Genomic DNA, 24,038 nt, shown 5'->3' with positions numbered 1-24,038 from the left:
TGAGTTTGTGACACCTACTTGGATAGATAACTTGATCTCTCTTCCTTGCGCCAGAAATCAACACGTTGAAGAGAGACTATTCTTGACTTGATCTTCCCCGGCAACGGCGCCAAAAATCCTTCTACTACTGCGACAACATACCTTCCCTGGTATGGCGCCAGGAATCCTGCTACTACGGCTACGCCTTTAGGGACTTCCTTGGCAAATATGCAAAGGATTTCCCCGCGGCCTTGGAGCCTTGTGTTGGTGTTCCCTTGAAGAGGAAAGGGTGATGTAGCACACCAGCGGTAAGTATTTCCCTTAGTTTTGAGAACCAAGGTATCGAACCAATGGAAAGTCTCGTCAAGTCACAAGTACCTGCACAAACACAAAGAGCTTGCACCCAACGCTATGAAGGGGTTGTCAATCCCTTATAGATTGTTTGCAAAGTGAGAACTGAAAGCAACCAAGTAACAAAGCAAAGTAAAAGTGAAAGTGGAAACGATAGGTGTGAATAGACCCGGGGGCCATAGTGTTTACTAGTGGCTTCTCTCATGAAAGCAAGTAGACGGTGGGTGAACAAATTACTGTCGAGCAATTGATAGAACCGCACAAAGTCGTGATGATATCTATGGCAATGATTATATCTATAGGCATCACGTCCAAAATAAGTAGACCGATACTTTCTGCATCTACTACTATTACTCCACACGTCGACCGCTATCCAGCATGCATCTAGTGTATTAAGTCCAAAAGAACAGAGTAACGCCTTAAGCAAGATGACATGATGTAGATGGACAATCTCATATCTACGACAGAGCTCAGATTGTTACCCTTGATGGCAACAACATGATGCGTGCCTTGCTGCCCCTTCTGTCACTGGGAAAGGTCACCGCACGGTATGAACCCAAAACAAAGCACTTCTCCCATTGCAAGAATCATAGATCAAGTTGGCCAAACAAAACCCAAGAGTTGGAGAGACTTACAAGGATATCGAATCATGCATATAAGAAATCAGCAAAGACTCAAATGTATATCATAGATAATCTCATCACAAATCCACATTTCATCGGATCTCGACAAACACACCGCCAAAGAGGATTACATCGTATAGATCTCCATGAAGATCATGGAGAACTTTGTATTGAAGATCCAAGAGAGAGAAGAAGCCATCTAGATACTAACTACGGACCCGTAGGTGTGAAGTGGACTACTCACGAGTCATTGGAGAGGCGATGACGTTGATGTAGAAGCCCTCCAACTCCAAAGTCCCCTCCGGCAGGGCACCGGGAAGGGTCTCCAGATGAGATCTCACGGAAACGGAGGCTTGCGGCGGCGGAGAAGTGTTTTCGTGGATGCCATGGTTTTTTTCTGAATTTTAGGGAATATAAAGGCGAAAGAGCTAGGTTAGGGGCGCTAGGGAAGCCACAAGCCTGGTAGCCGCTGCCCCCCTGGTGGCGGCTATAGGGCTTGTGGGCCCGCTGTGGCTCTCCTGCCTTGGCCCTCAAGTCCCCTGATCTTCTTCCGTTCTGGAAAAATTTATTTCGGGGAATTTATTCCGTTTGGACTCCGTTCAAAAATCAGATCTGAAAAGAGTCAAAAACACAAAAAAAACTGGAACTGTCACTTGGCTCTGAATTAATAAATTAGTCCCAAAAAAGATATAAAAGGTACATAAAACATCCAACGTTGACAAGATAACAGCATGAAACCATCAAAAATTATAGATACGTTTGAAACGTATCAATCTACATACCCTTGTAGATCGCTAAGCGGAAGCGTATATAACGCAGTTGATGTAGTGGAACATCTTCGCGATCCAAATCGCAGACCGTCCCGCGATCTCATCACGATCCGTCCCGCGATCCCTTCACGATCCATCCCGATCTAGTGCCGAACAGACGGCACCTCCGCGTTCAGCACATGTACAGCTCGATGACGACCCCCACCTTCTCGATCCAGCAAGAGAGGCAGAGCATTAGATGAGTTCTCCGGCGGCGTGACGGCGCGCCGGTCGTGGTGGTGATCTATTCCTCTAGAGCTTCGTCTAAGCATCGGAGAAATCTGATCTAGAGGAAGAAACAGATCTAGAGAGATGGTAGCACGCGGCTGTTTTTCTGTGTCTCAAAAACCCTCAATACCTCTAGTATATATAGGAGGGAGGGAGGGGAGGAGGCAGCCTCAAACACTCAAGGTTCATCCGAAATTGGAGGTGGAGGAGTCCTACTCCAATCCTACTAGGAGTAGGATTCCTCCTTTCCACTTGGAAACCCTTTCCACCTTTTCAACCTTTTGGTTTTTGCCTCTCAAACCTCATGGGCCTTAGTGGGAGCTTATGTCAGCCCACTAGGGGCTGGTTTTTATCCTCCCATAGCCCGTAAGGCCCCTCGGGGCATGACACCCCTCCTGATGGTCCCCGTTACCCTCCCGGCACTCCCGGTACACTACCGATGAGCCCAAAGTTTTCCGGTGACCAAAACAGGACTTCCTATATATAAATATTTACCTACGGACCATTCTGGAGCTCCTCGTGATGTCCGGGATCTCATCTGGGACTCCAAACAACTTTCGGTTACCAACACCTATAACTCAACTGTACCGAAACGTCACCGAAGCTTAAGTGGGCAGACCCTGCAGGTTCGAGAACTATGCACACATGACCTGAGACACTCCCTGGTCAATAACCAATAGCGGGACCTGGATGTACATATTGGCTCCTACATATTCTACGAAGATCTCTATCGGTTGAACCTCTATGTCAAGGATTCAGTTAATCCCGTATGTTGTTCCCTTCATCCTTCGGTATGTTACTTGCACGAGATTCGATCGTCGGTATCTCTATACCTAGTTCAATATCGTTACCGACAAGTCTCTTTACTCGTTCCATAATACAGGATCACATGACTAACTCCTTAGTCACATTGCTTGCAAGGCTTATTGTGATGTTCCTTTACCGAGTGGGCCCCGAGATACCTCTCCCTCATACGGAGTGACAAATCCCAGTCTTGATCCATGCCAACCCAACAGACACCTCCGGAGATACCTGTAGAGCACCTTTATAGTCACCCAGTTACGTTGCGACGTTTGATACACACAAGATATTCCTTTGGTGTCCGGGAGTTGCATGATCTCATGGTCATAGGAACAAATACATTGACATGTAGACAACAATAGCAATAAACTGACACGATCATATGCCACGGTCATAGTTTGGGTAATGTCCATCACATCATTCACCTAATGATGTGATCCCATTATCAAACGAATCTCATGTCTATGGTTAGGAAACCTTGACCATCTTTGATCAACGAGCTAGACAACTAGAGGTTCACTAGGGATAGTGTGTTGTCTATGTATCCACACATGTATTTGACTTTCCAATCAATACAATTATAGCATGGATAATAAATGATTATCATGAATAAGGAAATATAATAATAACCAATTTATTATTGCCTCTAGGGCATATTTACAACATTTTCATGGTCGAAGAGACGACTAGATAGATGACATGGCACAAATTGGGCAAAAGAACCGAACTAGATGCGGATGGAACAAGATGTTGGTACACACTTTAGATGCTTTTGCGTGGAAGCACTTCGATGCATTACTTAAGGATAAATCGACAGATCCAAGGCATCCTCGAGTTTCCATCAACACGGATGGATTCAATGTGTATGGTATGATGGCAGCACAATACATTTGTTGGCTTGTATTTTTCATTACACTCAATCTCCCCCCGGCGAGATTATGAAAAGAAAGACCATTTTCCCGACGTTGATAATTCCAGGGCCCAACTATCCGGGGAAGAATATGAATGTGTACATGCAACCGCTTAAGGATGAATTGCAAGAAGCCTGGGATAATGGGATCAAGACATACGATGCCGCTACCAAAAAAAAACTTCAAAATGCATGTGTAGTACATGTAGACAGTTCCTGGATCCTGACCATAAGTTCAGAAAAGACAAGAAGAATTTCATCAAAGGTAGAGTTGTCAAAAACACTGCACCAGCTGCGTTGACAGGCCAACGGACCCTTGATCAGTTAAATGCTCTTGAGCCTGATCCTTTGTGTCCAGGGTATTTCAAAGGGTATAATACGGAACGCGCCTGGACTCACAAGTCATGCTTATGGGATCTGCTTTACTTCAAAGACCTCATTTGCCCACACAACATCGACGTGATGCACACTGAAAAGAATATTGTGGAGGCCATTTTTAGTACATTTTTAGGCATAGAGGGCAAGTCAAAGGATAATCCTAAGGCTAGAATCGACCAGGAGGCTCTAGGTGATAGACCGTTAGAAAACTTGCGACAACAGAAAGGAAAGCAAAGCATAGCGAAGCCAAACGAATGGTTCAATCTTGAAAGGCCAGCTATGAGGGAAATGCTATTGTGGGTGAAAATGCGGTCAATGTTCCCTGATGGGTATGATGCGAATCTAAAAAGGGGAGAGAGTCTTGAGAAATTGAAAATATTTGTTCTGAAGAGTCATGATTGGCACATATCGATTGAGCGGGAAATGCTGGTGATGTTGTGTGGCTTTATCCCTGAGGATGAATGGCTAGTACTCGCTGAGCTGAGCTATTTCTTCTGTTCTCTTTTTGCGAAAGAACTATCGCCTGGCGTGCTAGATGAAATGAAAGAGTTGGCGGCGGAGTTGATCTGCAAATTAGAAAGGATCTTTCCATCGGGCTTATTTAATCCAATGTAGCATTTGATTTTGCATCTCCCACCGAGGCAAGATTGGGGGGCCCATTCAAAATCGATGGTGCTTCTCAACTAAGAGGATGCACAAGACGCTTCGAGATAAATGTCAAAATAAATGTAGAATTGAAGCATCGATGGTCGAGGCATTAATTATTGAGGAGGCGGCAAACTTCTGACAGCACACTACGAAGCCAAAAATCATCATTTGCATAACCCGAAGCCTAGGTACAATGATGGCGATCCTAAAAAAGGTCGATCCAACCTCAGCCTATTCAAAGGGAAGCTCGCACCATCCGGTGCTTCGAAAGGGAAATCGTTGGATGTCAAAGAATGGCGGACCATTTCATTGTATATCTTTAACAACCTAACAGAAGTGCGGCCGTACATCGAGTAAGTTCTCGGTAAATTATTGTTCCGCAACTTCTAGTTCCTTTGAACTGGTCTTATTCCCGTCATTTGATATAGTCGATATGTCACCGAATTCTTGGATTGAGCGGTCATTGAAAAGGATTCTGTCAAAGAGTATGATCTTCTGGCAAAGCATGGACGCGGCTATCCCGGTTTCATCTCTTCGTTCAAACAAAGGGTAATTAATTACCATTAGTGGGCCATTTGATTTTTTTGGTCTAATTTACGGCTAATGCATCCATTCTTCCGTATTAAACTTGTAGGCTGATGCAGAGTCTATGAACGCCGAGTTGAGACAAGTCGCTAATGGTTTTGACTATAAGGTTTGTTCATTTGACAAATACAAAATCAACGGGTATCAGTTTCGTACCTTTGGCAAAGAGCTATCTATGCCCGACCTAAAGACTACAAATTGTTCTCTCTCTGCTATCGGCAAAGGAGGTACCAAGTATTTGGAAGAGTTGAAGCAAATTATGAACTTCTACTCTATGGTGAAAACCCATCGATCGTCGTAGTCTTCAAATGTTATTGGTTTGAGCCGAGGGAGACTAGAAGGACTCATGAACATATATGACTAGTAGAAATCAACCAAAACACCCACTTAGATGTTCCCGATGTGTATATTACGGCTCAACAGGCGACACAAGTTTTCTATCTACTGTGGGCCTGCCAAACTGATCCAAATCTGAAAGGTTGGGATGTCGATTATGAAGTGACGCCACATTTTAGACCACCTACCCTCAATGAAGAGCATTATGAACTTCACATTAACCCAGACACATATGAAGGAGAATTCTTCCAAGAAACACGTATGTCCAAGAAACATTTCAAGAACCGCTCTACTTCACCCAGAAAATTTAAGTAGACAGCGACAGTGAATTCGTCTTAACCCCTGAGCCCGAACAAGAAGAGCCGGAAGAAGAAGAGATTACTGCTGCGGATGACCTGTCACTTCTTGACCGATTACATAATGGTGTCCTTCCACATGTTCTTCCTGATAGTGATGATGATGATGCATTTATTGATGATAGTGATGATCATGATGCATTTGTTGACCCCGAAGCATATATAGACGAGCACGATTGATATTAGTTCATGTCAGATATTCAACTATTACTATATATACATATAAATTTTTAGTTCATGTTAGGTATTCAATTTTTATTAGTCATGTTGGTATTTATGATGATGATACACTTAAATTATATACACTTTATTACTCATGTTGGTATTTATGTTGTACTAATTTCATTTACTCTTTGTCATGGCAGGTGTTGAAAGATGGTGGGAAAGGGTCGAAAGCACTCCACGGCTCCTTCTCCATCGGCGGGTGGTGGGATGGGTACTTCCATTCCTGCCTCACCTCTTCGGAGAGCGTTGCTCTCTACACTGCAGGGAGTGGCCGCTTCTTCGACTCTCACGGCCCCCGTGAGAGGAGGTCGACCCCCCGCGAAGCCGAGAGCTACTAATGGTACACGTGGCCGCGAGAGAGGTAGGGTGGCTGCCACGCCTTCCTCGCCGCCACCCCAAGATGATTCACCTGAGCACAGGACCGCTAGGGTGGATTCGTCTGAGGTGGAGGCTACACAGTCTCCGGTTCAAGAGCCTTAGGTCGACGAGCCTTTGACCCATGAGACTCGTGTCCCAGAGGCTTCGTTCCAGGAGACTTCAGAGCAAAGCAGGGATGAGGGTACGTCCCAATAGACCCAATGGGATACCTGGCCTGATCTCGGTCAGCCTGAGCCAAGTGGCCATGCTCATAGCGACGAGGAGCTGGGTGAGGGGGCCACCGTCTACCAGTGTGGTAGTACGGGGCTCCCGCTTGTGCCGGCGACCCGCGAGCAGAGGTTGTCGATTAAGCCAATTGGGGACAAGTTAGTTAATTTACTCTTATTTAACCTTTTGCCTTCACGTTTCCTCAAATATCTAATGTTTTGGCTTTACTTTGTCATACTGCATTGGTTGGATTGTTGCCAAGGGTGTCCGCAAGCCCAACAACATCCTTGGTGTGCTTTGCCGGTAAAACTTCCCGGGGTTTGTTACGTTGCCCGGTCGGGGTCGAGAGGTAGGAATGACCTGGGAACACTACTTGGGTTCCCCGGCCCCACCAAAGGTGGAGATCAACGGTGTTTTGTGCCACACGAGGGCCGACATGGTGATAAGACAGTTCTGGGTAATTTCTCCTTTACACAATTAAAAATCAACAATAGCTAGTTATTGTACTAACCAGTGTTGTCTCGTTTGCATACCTTCTACAGGTGTGAGGAGGGATACGAGGAGGACGCGACAAAGGTTACTGAAACAGAATGCCGTCACCTACTTCAAAACTTCCGGCACGAGGCTCGGGTGCAGGTTGTTCGAGACTACTACGCCTCGCAGCGTATTAGGAAGGAAAAGGCGAAGTTCCGCGATTCTAAGATGGAGAAGGAGCATTACATGAAGGTAATTACATATTATTAAGGCCTTGTAGTTAGTTACCTTGATTTGATTCTTATGTGTAGCGCTCAAATTTATCTTTATTAACTTAGGTGCCCCCAAGATGGTGTGTGGATAAGATGGATTGTTGGGAGGCTTTGGTGGATCAGTGTTCCTCCAAAAAGTAGGAGGCCAGCCACAACAACGCCAAGTAGAGGTGTGGCAAAATGGTTGATGTGCCACACCATCAAGGGAGCGTCAACTTAATCCAATTTGGTGAGAACTGGGTATGTGGTTTGCTTCATGACTCATGCAATTCATTCATAATGCTAGCTTGAGCCCTTTACTAATACATTTTCCTCTCTCTCTCTTTTAGGCGCGTCACAATATGACGGAGGTGCCAGAGATGTACGACCTCTATGTGATGGCCCATACTGCCTCGTACAAGAAGGTCAAGGCATTCTTTGAGTTTGACCTTGAGCATTGTCAAAAATTCACCAACATCTCCTCCCACCACAAGCTCGTGAAGTACAGAGATCACGGGAAGACGAGGAAAGGGGAGGACTTTAACCCGAGCCAGGGGCCTATTGATCCAGAGCTGGTGATGATAGCTGGCAACGGGAGGCCCCATGGCTCCATCGCCATTGGAGACGGCCTTATACGTTGTCTTAGCACTCTCAAGCAGATAAAGGCACGCCAAACGAGCTCCTGTCCTGAGATAACACCTTGTCCACGGCCAGTCGAGCTCGCCATCGAGGTTAGTTTACTGGACTCAACTATCTTTCCGCATTACGTTTTGTGTGCGAACCAATATGATTAAAGTGCTAACAATGAGTTGAGTTGCAGGATGCTATTCTTAAAGAGAGAGAGGCAATGCAGACGCTTTTGGCGGAGAATGAGAAGGAGATGAAGGAGCTGGAGGACAGGACGACTGCGTTGGCGGAGGCGGAGAAGGCACGGAATGATGCGTCTAACTGGGCCATGTACGAGCTCTTCGTGGTAAGTTTCTTCTTCATTTTTGTCAAATCTTGCATTTTAATGTTCGTTTCATTAATAAATAAAAAGTTTGACTTGTCGAAACCAAATATACAGTCTATGTGTGAGAAGACCGGACACGTCCCTCCAGCGATGCCAGTCATTAACATCGCGGGGACGGTGAGTTTGATTTTAATGCGGTGATCTTTTGAATGTCATCATGCTAACGACACATTGTAAACGAAGTTTGGTGCAGAATATCTCCCGAAACGCATCGCACGACCCTTCTACGCAGGAGCCTTCTCCAGGGCAGCCTTCTCCAGGTGAAACAAGCCAGAGCCACCGTGCTTCACCGCCGTGATGACGAGAATGGTATGTTTTTTCTAGTGTTTAGCTTAACAACCGCATAATGATGTTTACTTACCTTACCTTAGCTCCAAAATGACATATTTTTACCCAAGTTAGCTCTAGAATGACCTATACTTAGCTTAGTTTCCTCCTAAACGACATAATTAGCTTAGTTAGCTCCAAAATGGCTTAATAAGCATGGTTAGCTTCTAAATGACCTATTTTTACCTAAGTAACTCCAAAATGACATATACTTAGCTTAGTTTCCTCCTAGATGATGTAGTAAGCTTAATTAGCTTCGAGATGGCCTATTTAATAAAAAATGACCTATAGTTAGCTAAGTTCTCTCCTAAATGACATAATATTCTTATGTAGCTCCAAGATGACCTATTTTACCTAACTTAGCTATTAAATGGCCTAGAGTTAGCTTAGTTAGCTCCAAAATGGCTTAATAAGCATAGTTAGCTCCTAAATGACCTATTTTTGCCTAAGTAGCTCCAAAATGACATATACTTAGCTTAGTTTCCCCCTAGATGACGTAGTAAGCTTAATTAGCTCCGAAATGGCATATTTAATAAAAAATGACCTATACTTAGCTAAGTTCTCTCCTAAATGACATAATATGCTTATGTAGCTCCAAGATGACCTATTTTACCTAACTTAGCTATTAAATGGCCTATAGTTAGCTCCAAAATGGCTTAATAAGCAGAGTTAGCTCCTAATCGACCTATTTTTACCTAAGTAGCTCCAAAATGACATATACTTAGCTTAGCTTCCTCCTAGATGACGTAGTAAGCTTAATTAGCTCCGAAATGGGCTATTTAATAAAAAATGACCTATACTTAGCTAAGTTCTCTCCTAAATGCCATAATATGCTTATGTAGCTCCAAGATGACCTATTTTACCTAACTTAGCTATTAAATGGCCTATAGTTAGCTTAGTTAGCTCCAAAATGGCTTAATAAGCATAGTTCACTCCTAAATGACCTATTTTTACCTAAGTAGCTCCAAAATGACATATACTTAGCTTACTTTCCTCCTAGATGACGTAGTAAGCTAAATTAGCTCCGAAATGGCCTATTTAATAAAAAATGAACTATACTTAGCTAAGTTCTCTCCTAAATGACATAATATGCTTACGTAGCTCCAAGATGACCTATTTTACCTAACTTAGCTTTTAAATGGCCTATGGTTAGCTTAGTTAGCTGCAAAATGGCTTAATAAGCATAGTTAGCTCCTAAATGACCTATTTTTACCTAAGTAGCTCCAAAATGTATGGATGATATGTATGGATGAAACTATTGTAATATATGGATATGAAACTTTGTATGTATGGATGAAACTAGTGTAATATATGGTTTGGTACGGATGAAACTTGCATAATATGTATGTACGTATGGATGAAACTTATTTTAATATGGTTATCAGTATGGCGACGACATTATTTCTATCAAATATATATATATATATATCCCTGATTCCTGTGAAAATTGTTGGATATAATAAAAAATAAAATAAAAAGGGTCATTTTGGAGCCTTTTTCGTCCACCCCCCCCCACGGATGCCCCCTTTGTCATCAGCCATATTTGTTGGCAGACGGCAAAGGGCTCCCAGGGCAGACGACAAAGGGGCCAAGGGCAGACGACAAAGGGGCGGTGGGCCCAGCAAACGGCAAAGGCTGCCGTTAACACTTGACGGCTCTGTCTCGCGGATCTACCGTCCATTGTCCTTGCCGTCCGACCCCCCCCCCGGATTTTTTTTGCCGTCCGTAGGCCCAAGGGAGACGGCAAAGAACCCCTTTATCGGATTTTTTCTGTGTCGTCCAGTTTCCCGTCAGTAGACGGACGACAAAGGCCTTTACCGCCCGGGGTGCTCCCCTTTGCCGTCTGCCATGACACGCAGCAAAGTCTCTGATTCATGTAGTGAATATAGATCAATTGCAAACTCCAAATATAAGCATTTATATTCCTTTATTGAAATTGTCCTATTCAGCAAGTTTTAAGTTGTTCAAACATGCATGAAAATGGTACCAGCAGATTCCTTGCATTTTTTTGATGATTTTTCATATATAAATTATTTTCATCTGAGATATATTTTATTTTCTATAAATTTTCAAATATTTAGGTAATTTATGGAATTATTTTAAACCTAGAATTGCAATTATGGTGTCAGGCTGATGTCATCCCTGCATCAGCAGGTCAACGAGCCGGGTCAGGTCAAACCTGACCAGTGGGGGGCACTGGTCAGTGAACCGGGGGCTAAACCCCGTGCTGACCCGCCCTAATTGGGGTTTGACCCACGCTAGGGCCGTCTTGTCAGTGGTTATGGGGAGGGGATTAGGCCCTAATGGACATGCCACATCATCGTTCATTGGAGCTGGGCCGGGAGCGACCAGAACCACCACAAGGTAGCTCGCCGGAGTTGTGCAAATGGCGGTAGTTGGATGTGTGAAGATCACCACAAGGTAGCTCGCGCTCGACCTCATCCAGAGGAGGCAGCGAGGGAACTTGGGGTCGCCGGAGAAGGCGCCGGCGATGAGGTCTAGCGGCAGCGGCTCGGGCTCGATGCGGGGTTGTAGCTAGAAGGCACGGGAGAGCCTAGGGAGAGGGGAAAGGTGCAGGAGCTCACAGCGGTGCGGTTGGAGGTGACAGCAAGCTCGGAGAGGTCCGGGGTGGATCAAATCGGCGATGGCGAGCTCTGGTGGCCGGAAGAGGAATTGGTGATGGTGGTGATGCTACAGGGGTCTCTGGCTCGATTCCTTCCGCGAGGATTGGCTACGGGCGATGGCGACTTTGTTGAACATGTCGGGAGGGCTAGCAGGGGCCAGAGGCTATGGTGGTGAGCTCGAGCAGAGTTCATCAATGGCGGGAGAGAGGAGAGCAGGAGAGAGGAAGAATGGAGAGGAGGAGGAGATCAGCACGAGTGCGGGGATTTCATCCCCATCGTCGCGCTGGCATGGGAGGCACGCATGCAGGGTGGAGGTGGCGAGCGACGTGGTCGTGCGCGCCACGCACCTGCCTGTCCTACTAGCACGAGGAGGAAAAAGGCCACCCTGCCCCTCGTAGGCCGGGCTGGCTTCCCTCCTGGGCCTGGCAGGTAGGTTTTCTTCTTTTCTTCTTTTATTTTTATTTCTTTTCTATTTTTCTGGCATTTGTTTTGGCTTTAATAAAATATATAGACATTTTGAAATATCCTAAAATAACCATGTGGGCTTAGTGGATTTTCCCAGTGCCACATAAAAAGTTTCAGAATAATTGGAACTATATTTTATATATAACAAATGTAATTCCATTCCAAATAATTGATTTGTTAATTCAAAAGTCCAAAATAAAATGTTTCTGTGATCCCAAAATATTGGTTGACATTTTTATATCATGCCAATAATTTATTGGAAAGCTAGGGACATTTTCTTGGATCATTTGAAGCATTTTTATCTTGCTTATTTTCCAAAAGTTTGAATGACGAGGTTTCATGACTTCCTCATTTCAGGTTCAAAAGAAATTGAAAATGCATGCATGGATGCTTTGCAAGCAAAGTAATAACTAGGGTTGTGACAACTCGCTCCCACTAAACAAGAATCTCGTCCCGAGATTCAGGCATAGTCGGGAAGAGGTCAGGGTACTAGCCGAAGATGATCTTCACGCTCCCAGGTTGCTTCATCCTCAGAATGATGAGACCACTAAACCTTGAGAAACTTGATGTTATGATGTCGAGTGCTGCACTCAATTTCATCGAGAATACGAACAGGATATTCTCGATATGAAAGGTCATGTTGGAGATCAAGTGTTTTGTGGTCCACTTCGCGGATAGGATCCTTGAAGCAACGCGTGAGTTGAGAAACGTGGAACACATCATGTGTTGGGGAACGTCGCATGGGAAACAAAAAATTTCCTACGCGCACGAAGACCTATCATGGTGATGTCCATCTACGAGAGGGGAGGAGTGATCTACATACCCTTGTAGACCGTACAGCAGAAGCGTTAGAGAACGCGGTTGATGTAGTGGAACGTCCTCACGTCCCTCGATCCGCCCCGCGAACAATCCCGCGATCAGTCCCACGATCTAGTACCGAACGGACGGCACCTCCGCGTTCAGCACACGTACAGCTCGACGATGATCTCGGCCTTCCTGATCCAGCAAGAGAGACGGAGAGGTAGAAGAGTTCTCCGGCAGCGTGACGGCGCTCCGGAGGTTGGTGATGACCTTGTCTCAGCAGGGCTCCGCCCGAGCTCCGCAGAAACGCGATCTAGAGGAAAAACCGTGGAGGTATGTGGTCGGGCTGCCGTGGAAAACTCGTCTCAAATCAGCCCTAAAACCTCCGTATATATAGGTGGGAGGGAGGGGGCCTTGCCTTGGGGTCCAAGGACCCTCAAGGGGGTCGGCCGAGCCAAGGGGGAGGACTCTCCCCCCCAAACCGAGTTGGAGTAGGTTTGGTGGGAGGGAGTCCTCCTCCCTTCCCACCTCCTCCCTTTTTTTTCCTCTTGATTTTTCTTCTCTTGGCGCATAGACCACTTGTGGGCTGTCCCACCAGCCCACTAAGGGCTGGTGTGTCTCCCCCAAGGCCTATGGGCTTCCCCGGGGTGGGTTGCCCCCCCCCCCCCCCGGTGAACTCCCGGAACCCATTCGTCATTCCCGGTACATTCCCGGTACATTCCCGGTAACTCCGAAAACCTTCCGGTAATCAAATGAGGTCATCCTATATATCAATCTTCATTTCCGGACCATTCCGGAAACCCTCGTGACGTCCGTGATCTCATCCGGGACTCCGAACAACATTCAGTAACCAACCATATAACTCAAATACGCATAAAACAACGTCGAACCTTAAGTGTGCAGACCCTGCGGGTTCGAGAACTATGTAGACATGACCCGAGAGACACCTCGGTCAATATCCAATAGCGGGACCTGGATGCCCATATTGGATCCTACATATTCTACGAAGATATTATCGTTTGAACCTTAGTGCCAAGGATTCATATAATCCCATATGTCATTCCCTTTGTCCTTCGGTATGTTACTTTCCCGAGATTCGATCGTCAGTATCCGCATACCTATTTCAATCTCGTTTATCGGCAAGTCTCTTTACTCGTTCCGTAATACAAGATCCTGCAACTTACACTAAGTCGCATTGCTTGCAAGGCTTGTGTGTGATGTTGTATTACCGAGTGGGCCCCGAGATACCTCTCCGTCACACGGAGTGACAAATCCCAGTCTCGAACCATACTAACTCAACGAACACCTTTGGAGATACCTGTAGAGCATCTTTGTAGTCACTCAGTTACGTTGCGACGTTTGATACACACAAAGCATTCCTCCGGTGTCCGTGAGTTATATGATCTCATGGTCATAGGAACAAATACTTGACACGCAGAAAATAGTAGCAACAAAATGACACGATCAACATGCTACGTCTATTAGTTTGGGTCTAGTCCATCACATGATTCTCCTAATGATGTGATCCCGTTATCAAGTGACAACACTTGCCTATGGCCAGGAAACCTTGACCATCTTTGATCAACGAGCTAGTCAACTAGAGGCTTACTAGGGACAGTGTTTTGTCTATGTATCCACACAAGTATTGAGTTTCCAATCAATACAATTATAGCATGGATAATAAACGATTATCATGAACTAAGAAATATAATAATAACTAATTTATTATTGCCTCTAGGGCATATTTCCAACAGTCTCCCACTTGCACTAGAGTCAATAATCTAGTTCACATCACCATGTGATTCCAACGAATCCAACACCCATATAGTTATGGGGTCTGATCACGTCTTGCTTGTGAGAGAGGTTTTAGTCAACAGTTCTGAAACTTTCAGATCCGTGCGTTCTTTACAAATCTTTATGTCATCTTACAGATGCTGCTACTACGCGCTATTCGGAAATGCTCCAAATATCTACTCTACTACACGAATCCGTTTCACTACTCATAGTTATTCGGATTAGTGTCAAAGCTTGCATTGACGTAACCCTTTACGACAAACTCTTTAACCACCTCCATAATCGAGAAAAATTCCTTAGTCCATTGGTTACTAAGGATAAATTTTGACCGCTGCTAGTGATTCAATCATGGATCACTCTCTGTACCTCTCAACAGACTTTGAGTCAAGGCACACATCGGGTGCGGTACACAGCATGGCATACTTTAGTTTCTACGGCTAAGGCATAGAAGACGACCTTCGTCTATTCTCTTTATTCTGCCGTGATCGGGTTTTGAGTCTTACTCAAATTCACACCTTACAACGCAACCAAGAACTCCTTCTTTGCTGATCTATTTTGAACTCTTTCAAAAACTTGTCAAGGCATGCATCTTGTTAAAACTTATATTAAGCGCTTTCGATCTATCTCCATAGATCTTTGATGCTCAACGTTGAAGTAGCGCAATCCAGGTACTCCTTTGAAAACTTCTTTCAAACAACCTTGTATGCTTTACAGAAATTCTACATTACTTCTGGTCCACAATATGTCAACCACATATACCTATCAGAAATTCTATAGTGCTCCCACTCACTTCTTTGGAAATACAAGTTTCTCATAAACCTTGTACAAACCCAAAATCTTCGATCATCTCATCAAAGTGTATATTCCAACTCCGAGATGCTTGCACGAGTCCATTGAAGGATCACTGGAGCTTGCATACCACATACTACAATGTTTGCTCAAGGAAATCGTTGAGAAAACAATGTTTTGACATCCTACATGCAATATTTCATAAATAATGCATCAACAACTAACATAATTCTAACAGACCTTTAGCATCGCTACGAGTGAGAAAGTCTCATCGTAGTCAACTTGTTTGATCTTTCTCGAAAACATCTTTGCGACAAGTCGAGCTTTTCTTAATAGTGACTTATCACTATCATCGTCTGTCTTTATTTTAAAGATCCATTTTACTCAATAGTCTTATGACCATCAAATAGTTCTTCCAAAGTCTACACTTTGTTTTCACACATGGATCTCCTCTCGGATTTCATGGCTTCCAGCCATTTGTCGGAATCTGGGCCCACCATCGCTTTCTCCATAACTCGCAGGTTCACTGTTGCTCAACAACATGACCTCCAAGACAGGGTTACCGTACCACTCTGTAGTAGTACGCGACCTTGTCAACCTACGAGGCTTGTAGTAACTTGATCTGATGCTCGATGATCACCATCATTAGCTTCCACTTCAATTGGTGTAGGCGCCACAGGAACAACTTCCTGCGCCCTGCTACACACTGGTTGAAGTGATGGTTCAATAACCTCATCAAATTCTACCACTCTCCCACTCAATTCTTTCGAGAGAAACCTTTCCTCGAGAAAGGATCCGTTTCTAGAAACAAACACTTTGCTTTTGGATCTGAGATAGGAGATGTACCCAACTGTTTTGGATATCCTATGAAGATGCATTTATCCGCTTTGGGTTCGAGCTTATCAGACTGAAACTTTTTCACATAAGTGTCGAAGCCCCAAACTTTCAAGAAACGACAGTTTAGATTTCTCTAAACCTCAGTCTATACTGTGTCATCTCAACGGAAATACGCGGTGCCCTATTTAAAGTGAGTGCGGTTGTCTCTAATGCATAACCCATAAACGATAGTGGTAATTCGATAAGAGACATCATAGTATGCACCATACTAAATAGTGCGTGGCTATGACGTTCAGACACATCATCACACTATGATGTTCCAGGTGGCATGAACTGTGAAACAATTTCCACATTGTCTTAACTGCGTACCAAAACTCGTAACTCAGATATTCATTTCCATGATCATATCATAGACAGTTTATCCTCTTGTTACGACGAACTTCACTCTGAAACAGAATTGAACTTTTCAACATTTCAGACTTGTGATTCATTAAGTAAATACTCATGTATCTACTCAAATCGTCAGTGAAGTAAGAACATAATGATATCCACTGCGTGCCTCAGCACCCATTGGACTGCATACATCAAAATGTATCACTTCCAACAAGTTACTATCTTATTTCATCTCAATGAAAACAAGGCCTTGCTCATGTGGTATGATTTGCATGTCACTAGTGATTCGAAATCAGGTGAGTACAAAGATCCATCAGCATGGAGCCTCTTCATGCAATTTATACTAACATGACTCAAGCGGCAGTGCCACAAGTAAGTGGTACTATCATCATTAACTCGTATCTTTTGGCACCAATATCATGAACATGTGTAACACTACGATCGAGATTCAATAAACCATTGAAGGTGAATATTCAAGAAAATAGAGTAACCATTATTCTCTTTAAATGAATAATCGTATTGCAATAAACACGATCCAATCATGTTCATGCTTAACGCAAGCACCAAATAACGATTATTTAGGTTTAACACCAATCCCGATGGTAGAGGGAGCGTGCGACGTTTGATCATATCAACCTTGGAAACACTTCCAACACGTATCGTCATCTCGTCTTTAGCTAGTATCCATTTATGCCGTAGCTTTCATTTCGTGTTACTAATCACTTAGCAACCGAACCAGTATCCAATACCCTTATGCTACTAGGAGTACTAGTAAAGTACACATCAACATCATGTATATCTCACATATTATCTCTTGACTTTTGCCAGCCTTCTTATCTACCAAGTATCTAGAGTTGCTCCGCCTCAGTGACTGTTCCCCTCATTACAGAAGCACTTAGTCTCGGGTTTGGGTTTAATCTTGGGTCTCTTCATTAGTGCAGCAACTGTTTTGCCGTTTCACGAAGTATCCCTTCTAGCCCTTGCCTTTCTTGAAACTTAGTGGTTTTACAAACCATCAACTATTGATGCTCCTTCTTGATTTCTACTTTCGCAGTGTAAAACATCGCGAATCGCTCAAGGATCATTGTATGTATCCTTGATATGTTATAGTTCATCACGAAGCTCTCACAGCTTGGTGGCAGTGACTTTGGAGAACTATCACTATCTCATCTGGAAGATTAACTCCCACTTGATTCAAGCGATTGTCGTACTCAGACAATCTGAGCACATGCTCAACGATTGAGCCTTTCTCCTTTACTTTGTGGACAAAGAATCTTGTCGGAGGTCTCGTACCTCTTAACAAGGTGTAACATCCCAATTTTCGTAAATTCGGATGTTAATAGATCATTCATTTGCATTCCATATTTTATGCATCATTGCGTTCCTCTGAAAAAAAAATTATCGTTATGTGACTGCGGGCAATTTATCGGAGTGGAGATAATATGACTTCTCCCCTGTGAGTTAAAATCACCATTTTGGTTTTGCAAATTTTCTAAACTCCGAAGTATTTTTTTTGTTGAGTTTTTCGATTGAGTTGTGTGACCTATTGCATAAAACTTTTTTTTTAAAAGTTGCATTAGGTGGAACTAGGATTCCTATATATATATTATATATATATTAGTTGTATATGTTATTTTGTTTTCTCCCAAGTTCTAGTGCATATATGTATATTAGTTCCTACTTTTTGTTAGCTAGGAATATTTTTTTTTTTACTGTTTTGGTTTTCTTTCTTTTCTTTTTTGCTGCTGTTAGTTTGTCTTAAAAAAAATAGAACTGCTAGGCCGAGCCACAAGGGCTCAGCCCAGCCCCCATGCATGCATGCATGCAGCCCCCTCCCCCACGTCCCAACCTCCCTCTCCCTCCCCACGTTTCCCTCTCTTTCCTAAGTTCTCTCTCTCTTCTCTTCCCCCACGTGAGTACTCCCTCCCTTTCCTTATTTCTCTCTTTCCTATTTCTACTCCCTCCTTTTCCTTTTGTCTCCACCGCCACCTCTCCCTCTCTTTCCTATTTTCTCTCCCATGATCTCCTTCCCAAAGTTCTCCCTCTCCTTCCTTTTACTCTCCTCCCCTAAGCCTATATAAACCCCCCCACCGTCACCTCTCCCCAACCCTAGCCGCCGTCTCATCCACCGCCGCCTCCACAAGCCGCCGCCGGCGCCTCACCCCACCGCCGCCCTAGCTGCCGCCGCGAGCAGCGGCAGCAGCCCGAAAGCTGCTGCACCTCGGCCTCGCCGCGGAGGAGGAGCCCTCCCCGAACTCTCTCTCCACCGCCGCCTCTTCCCCGCGGAGGAGGAACCTCACCGCCGCCGCCCGACGCCCCACCGCCCGGAGCTACTCCCTCCTTCCTCGCCGGCCATCTCCTTTCTTGCCGGTGCAACACCTCCAGCAGCAGGTAGCAACCTCTCTCTCTCTATATATTTCATGCACTCCATCTCAGCCCTTAGATCCCATGCAATCCCATGCAATGGCTAGGATTAGATCACCTATACCCCTTCGGTTTAGTCCAGAAAACCAACGGTTCTTTTGGTCACTTAAGATTTAGCCAGTGGTTTTGCAAGCCATGGGACGTTTGCTCCAAACCAAGAAAACACACAGCCACTACAGCCAATAGAACTTGCCACGTGTGCCTCTCTTTAGCACTAGCAGTTTTGTAATTTTTCTGTCCAGATTTCGAAAACAGAAACTTTCAATCTTGTTTTGATCACAACGTTCTATCCCTACGTCGAATGACATTGATTCTTTTTCCAGTAGCTCACAAATTTCCTGTAGTTTTTAAAAATATATAATTTTTCTGTGTTTGGAATTTTCAAATATAAGTTAGAGCAGATTTAGTTTAAACACTGTTTTGCCTATTCCAGGAGTTTGAAAAATGATATTGAGTTGATTCTTTTTGCTTCTGTTTTCTAGTGATAAAACCTTACTGTAGTAGAATTTTCAGAATTTTCCAAGTATTTTACTAGTGTTTTCAACAGAAACAAGTTTCTGTCCTACTGACGCGCGATAAAATTCTTTTGCGTAGTCGTTTGCCAATCTTTGCATGTGATGTTATTTTTACTCGTGGCATGATTGAATTTCTTATGGTGTGCTTTGTGTTTGTATTGGTAGATCATCCAGAGTGCGAAGCATGTTACTTAGAGACGCTCGAGCAGGACAACTATCATCAAGGCAAGTCATCTTTGATCATGTTATTTTACCTATGTTTTCAATGCATAGTAGATCACCTTCTTTGCCCTATTTGCATGCTGCCTAGGTACATGGAAACTTTAGTCATAGGTGTAGTATCATGTGGTAGGAACACCAACACCCCGATACTTGGCCCCGGGACGACAAAGTTATATATACGCTATGCTTAAGTAGACGGGTTATCGGTTGAGTGTATGCCAGGAGTGATGCGAGATTGATATAATAACCAAGACCGGACTAAGACAAGATTTTCAAGACCCCGGACGCAATGCAACACTGCCTGAAGGACGGTTGATCGGCTCCCTGGAAAACCCAGCGGATGCCCGGGATGCTGGAGAGGCCATGTCATCCTGCGGAAAGCTTCACCCAGGCTCAAAGGGACGGACGGAGACTTCAAGACTCAAGGCTTACCTGCACAGCCACAAGTCATTATGGGCTCTAGCTTGGTTGGACAACGCGGCGACTCTGGACAGGCGGTGCTAGCAGATGTAGACGAACGGTAGGAATGGATGGGCACCGACAGGGATTCAGAGGGACCCGTTGAAAGACCATGTTTTGATCATCCGGTCTTCAAACATCCTGAAGTGCGAGGACATACACGGAGGCGATCAAATCTTGTGGGGAACGTGTGCAAAACTCTGCAGAGTACCCAACCTAATCGATTAGCCGTGTCGACGGTCATGGACAACTTGAGCCGAAGGCATTGAATTTCCCCTGAACTCTCGACACAACTTAATAATGATGTGGGTGTTAACAACTATTCGGGTACGATAACTGGTTGGCGGAACCATCTCGTTAACAACAAACATGTAGTAATATTTTTCTTCCGACCCCTTTTGTTGTAGGAGAAAACTTGCTTTATACAAAACTTAGCTCCACCGGCCAAATATGCATGTAGAGATAGATGATTATTATTTTACTCCCTCTCTTGATGATTTGCCAGCATATTCAATATGCTGACCTACACGGCTACAACGTATCATGTTGCAGAGTACTTTTCCGACCAGGAGTGAGGCTACAATTCTACGCTCAGCGACATGCCCTTGGAGTCGGATGGACTCGTTTACCTGATGCTTCCGCTTAGTCTTCGTTAGATAATCTCATGAGATGGCCTTCAGCCACTTTATTGTACTCCTTTATTGTAATAAAGTACTCTTTATGAGATTTCGATTAATAAAGCTGTGAGATTGCACTCTTGAATATATACATTATGTACTGTGTGTGTACCAGCATGATCTTGGGATGGTACAGAAACACCAGAGGCTTGACTCGTTGAGTCGGGTCGTTACACAAGGGCACAAGCATGAAATCACAATTTCATCTCTTTAGAACATCACTTATGTTCCTTGACGTTTTACAACGTTTTCGGCGCCTTGCTTCCAAGCCATTAAGTATTTTTGTACTGAACTATCGTGTAGTCATCAGAAACGTGTATGTCGGATGTTCACAGCATCCACAGACGACGCTCGAGGTGCAGCACACCGAGTGGTGCATTAAGGACATAAGCCTTCTGTGCAGCAATGAGGACAATCCTCAGTTTTACAGGCTCAGTCTGCAAAGTTTGCTACTATCAACTTTCAACTAAATTTTCTCTAGGAACATATAAAAACAGTAGAGCTATAGCGCAAGCTAAATCGTAATTCGCAAACACCATTAGACTATGTTCATGACAATTAGTTCAATTAATCATATTACTTAAGAACTCCCACTCAAAAAGTACATCTCTCTAGTCATTTGAGTGGTACATGATCCAAATCCACTATCTCAAGTCCGATCATCACGTGAGTCGAGAATAGTTTCAGTGGTAAGCATCTTTATGCTAATCATATCAACTATACGATTCATGCTCGACCTTTCGGTCTCATGTGTTCCGAGGCCATGTATGCACATGCTAGGCTCGTCAAGCTTAACCCGAGTGTTCCGCGTGCACAACTGTTTTGCACCCGTTGTATGTGAACGTTGAGTCTATCACACCCGATCATCACGTGGTGTCTCGAAACGACGAACTGTAGCAACGGTGCACAGTCGGGGAGAACACAATGTCGTCTTGAAATTTTCGTGAGAGATCACCTCATAATGCTACCGTCGTTCTAAGCAAAATAAGGTGCATAAAGGGATTAACATCACATGCAATTCATAAGTGACATGATATGGCCATCATCACGTGCTTCTTGATCTCCATCACCAAAGCACCAGCACGATCTTCTTGTCACCGGCGTCACACCATGATCTCCATCATCATGATCTCCATCAACGTGTCGCCATCGGGGTTGTCGTGCTACTCATGCTATTACTACTAAAGCTACATCCTAGGAAAATAGTAAACGCATCTGCAAGCACAAACGTTAGTTATAAAGACAACCCTATGGCTCCTGCCGGTTGCCGTACCATCGACGTGCAAGTCGATATTATCTATTACAACATGATCATCTCATACATCCAATATATCACATCACATCGTTGGCCATATCACATCACAATCATACCCTGCAAAAACAAGTTAGACGTCCTCTAATTTTGTTGTTGCATGTTTTACGTGGTGACCAAGGGTATCTAGTAGGATCGCATCTTACTTACGCAAACACCACAACGGAGATATATGAGTTTCTATTTAACCTCATCCAAGGACCTCCTCGGTCAAATCCGATTCAACTAAAGTTGGAGAAACCGTCACTTGCCAGTCATCTTTGAGGAAAGGGGGTTACTCGTAACGATGAAACCAGTCTCTCGTAAGCGTACGAGTAATGTCGGTCCAAGACGCTTCAATCCAACAATACCGCGGAATCAAGAAAAGACTAAGGAGGGAAACAAAACGCACATCACCACCCACAAAAACTTTTGTGTTCTACTCGAGAAGACACCTACGCATGAACCTAGCTCATGATGCCACTGTTGGGGAACGTCGCATGGGAAACAAAAAATTTCCTACGCGCACGAAGACCTATCATGGTGATGTCGATCTACGAGAGGGGATGAGTGATCTACATACCCTTGTAGACCTTACAGCAGAAGCGTTAGAGAACGCGGTTGATGTAGTGGAACGTCCTCACGTCCCTCGATCCGCCCCGCGAACAATCCCGCGATCAGTCCCACGATCTAGTACCGAACGGACGGCACCTCGGCGTTCAGCACACGTACAGCTCGACGATGATCTCGGCCTTCTTGATCCAGCAAGAGAGACGGAGAGGTAGAAGAGTTCTCCGGCAGCATGACGGCGCTCCGGAGGTTGGTGATGACCTTGTCTCAGCAGGGCTCCTCCCGAGCTCCGCAGAAACGCGATCTAGAGGAAAAACCGTGGAGGTATGTGGTCAGGCTGCCGTGGAAAAGTCGTCTCAAATCAGCCCTAAAACCTCCGTATATATAGGTGGGAGGGAGGGGGCCTTGCCTTGGGGTCCAAGGACCCTCAAGGGGGTCGGCCAAGCCAAGGGGGAGGACTCTCCCCCCCCCCAAACCGAGTTGGACTAGGTTTGGTGGGAGGGAGTCCTCCTCCCTTCCCACCTCCTCCCTTTTTTTCCTCTTGATTTTTCTTCTCTTGGCGCATATACCACTTGTGGGCTGTCCCACCAGCCCACTAAGGGCTGGTGTGTCTCCCCCAAGGCCTATGGGCTTCCCCGGGGTGGGTTGCCCCCCCCCCCCCGGTGAACTCCCGGAACCCATTCGTCATTCCCGGTACATTCCCGGTAACTCCAAAAACCTTCCGGTAATCAAATGAGGTCATCCTATATATCAATCTTCGTTTCCGGACCATTCCGGAAACCCTCGTGACGTCCGTGATCTCATCCGGGACTCCGAACAACATTCGGTAACCAACCATATAACTCAAATACGCATAAAACAACGTCGAACCTTAAGTGTGCAGACCCTGCGGGTTCGAGAACTATGTAGACATGACCCGAGAGACTCCTCGGTCAATATCCAATAGCGGGACCTGGATGCCCATATTGGATCCTACATATTCTACGAAGATCTTATCGTTTGAACCTCAGTGCTAAGGATTCATATAATCCCGTATGTCATTCCCTTTGTCCTTCGGTATGTTACTTGCCCGAGATTCGATCGTCAGTATCCGCATACCTATTGCAATCTCGTTTATCGGCAAGTCTCTTTACTCGTTCCGTAATACAAGATCCTGCAACTTACACTAAGTCACATTGCTTGCAAGGCTTGTGTGTGATGTTGTATTACCGAGTGGGCCCCGAGATACCTCTCCGTCACACGGAGTGACAAATCCCAGTCTCGATCCATACTAACTCAACGAACACCTTTGGAGATACC

This window comes from Hordeum vulgare, chromosome 7H (genome assembly GCF_904849725.1).
Source record: "Hordeum vulgare subsp. vulgare chromosome 7H, MorexV3_pseudomolecules_assembly, whole genome shotgun sequence".
NCBI classification, from domain to species: domain Eukaryota; kingdom Viridiplantae; phylum Streptophyta; class Magnoliopsida; order Poales; family Poaceae; genus Hordeum; species Hordeum vulgare.
Note: the sequence above shows the minus strand (reverse complement) of the source record.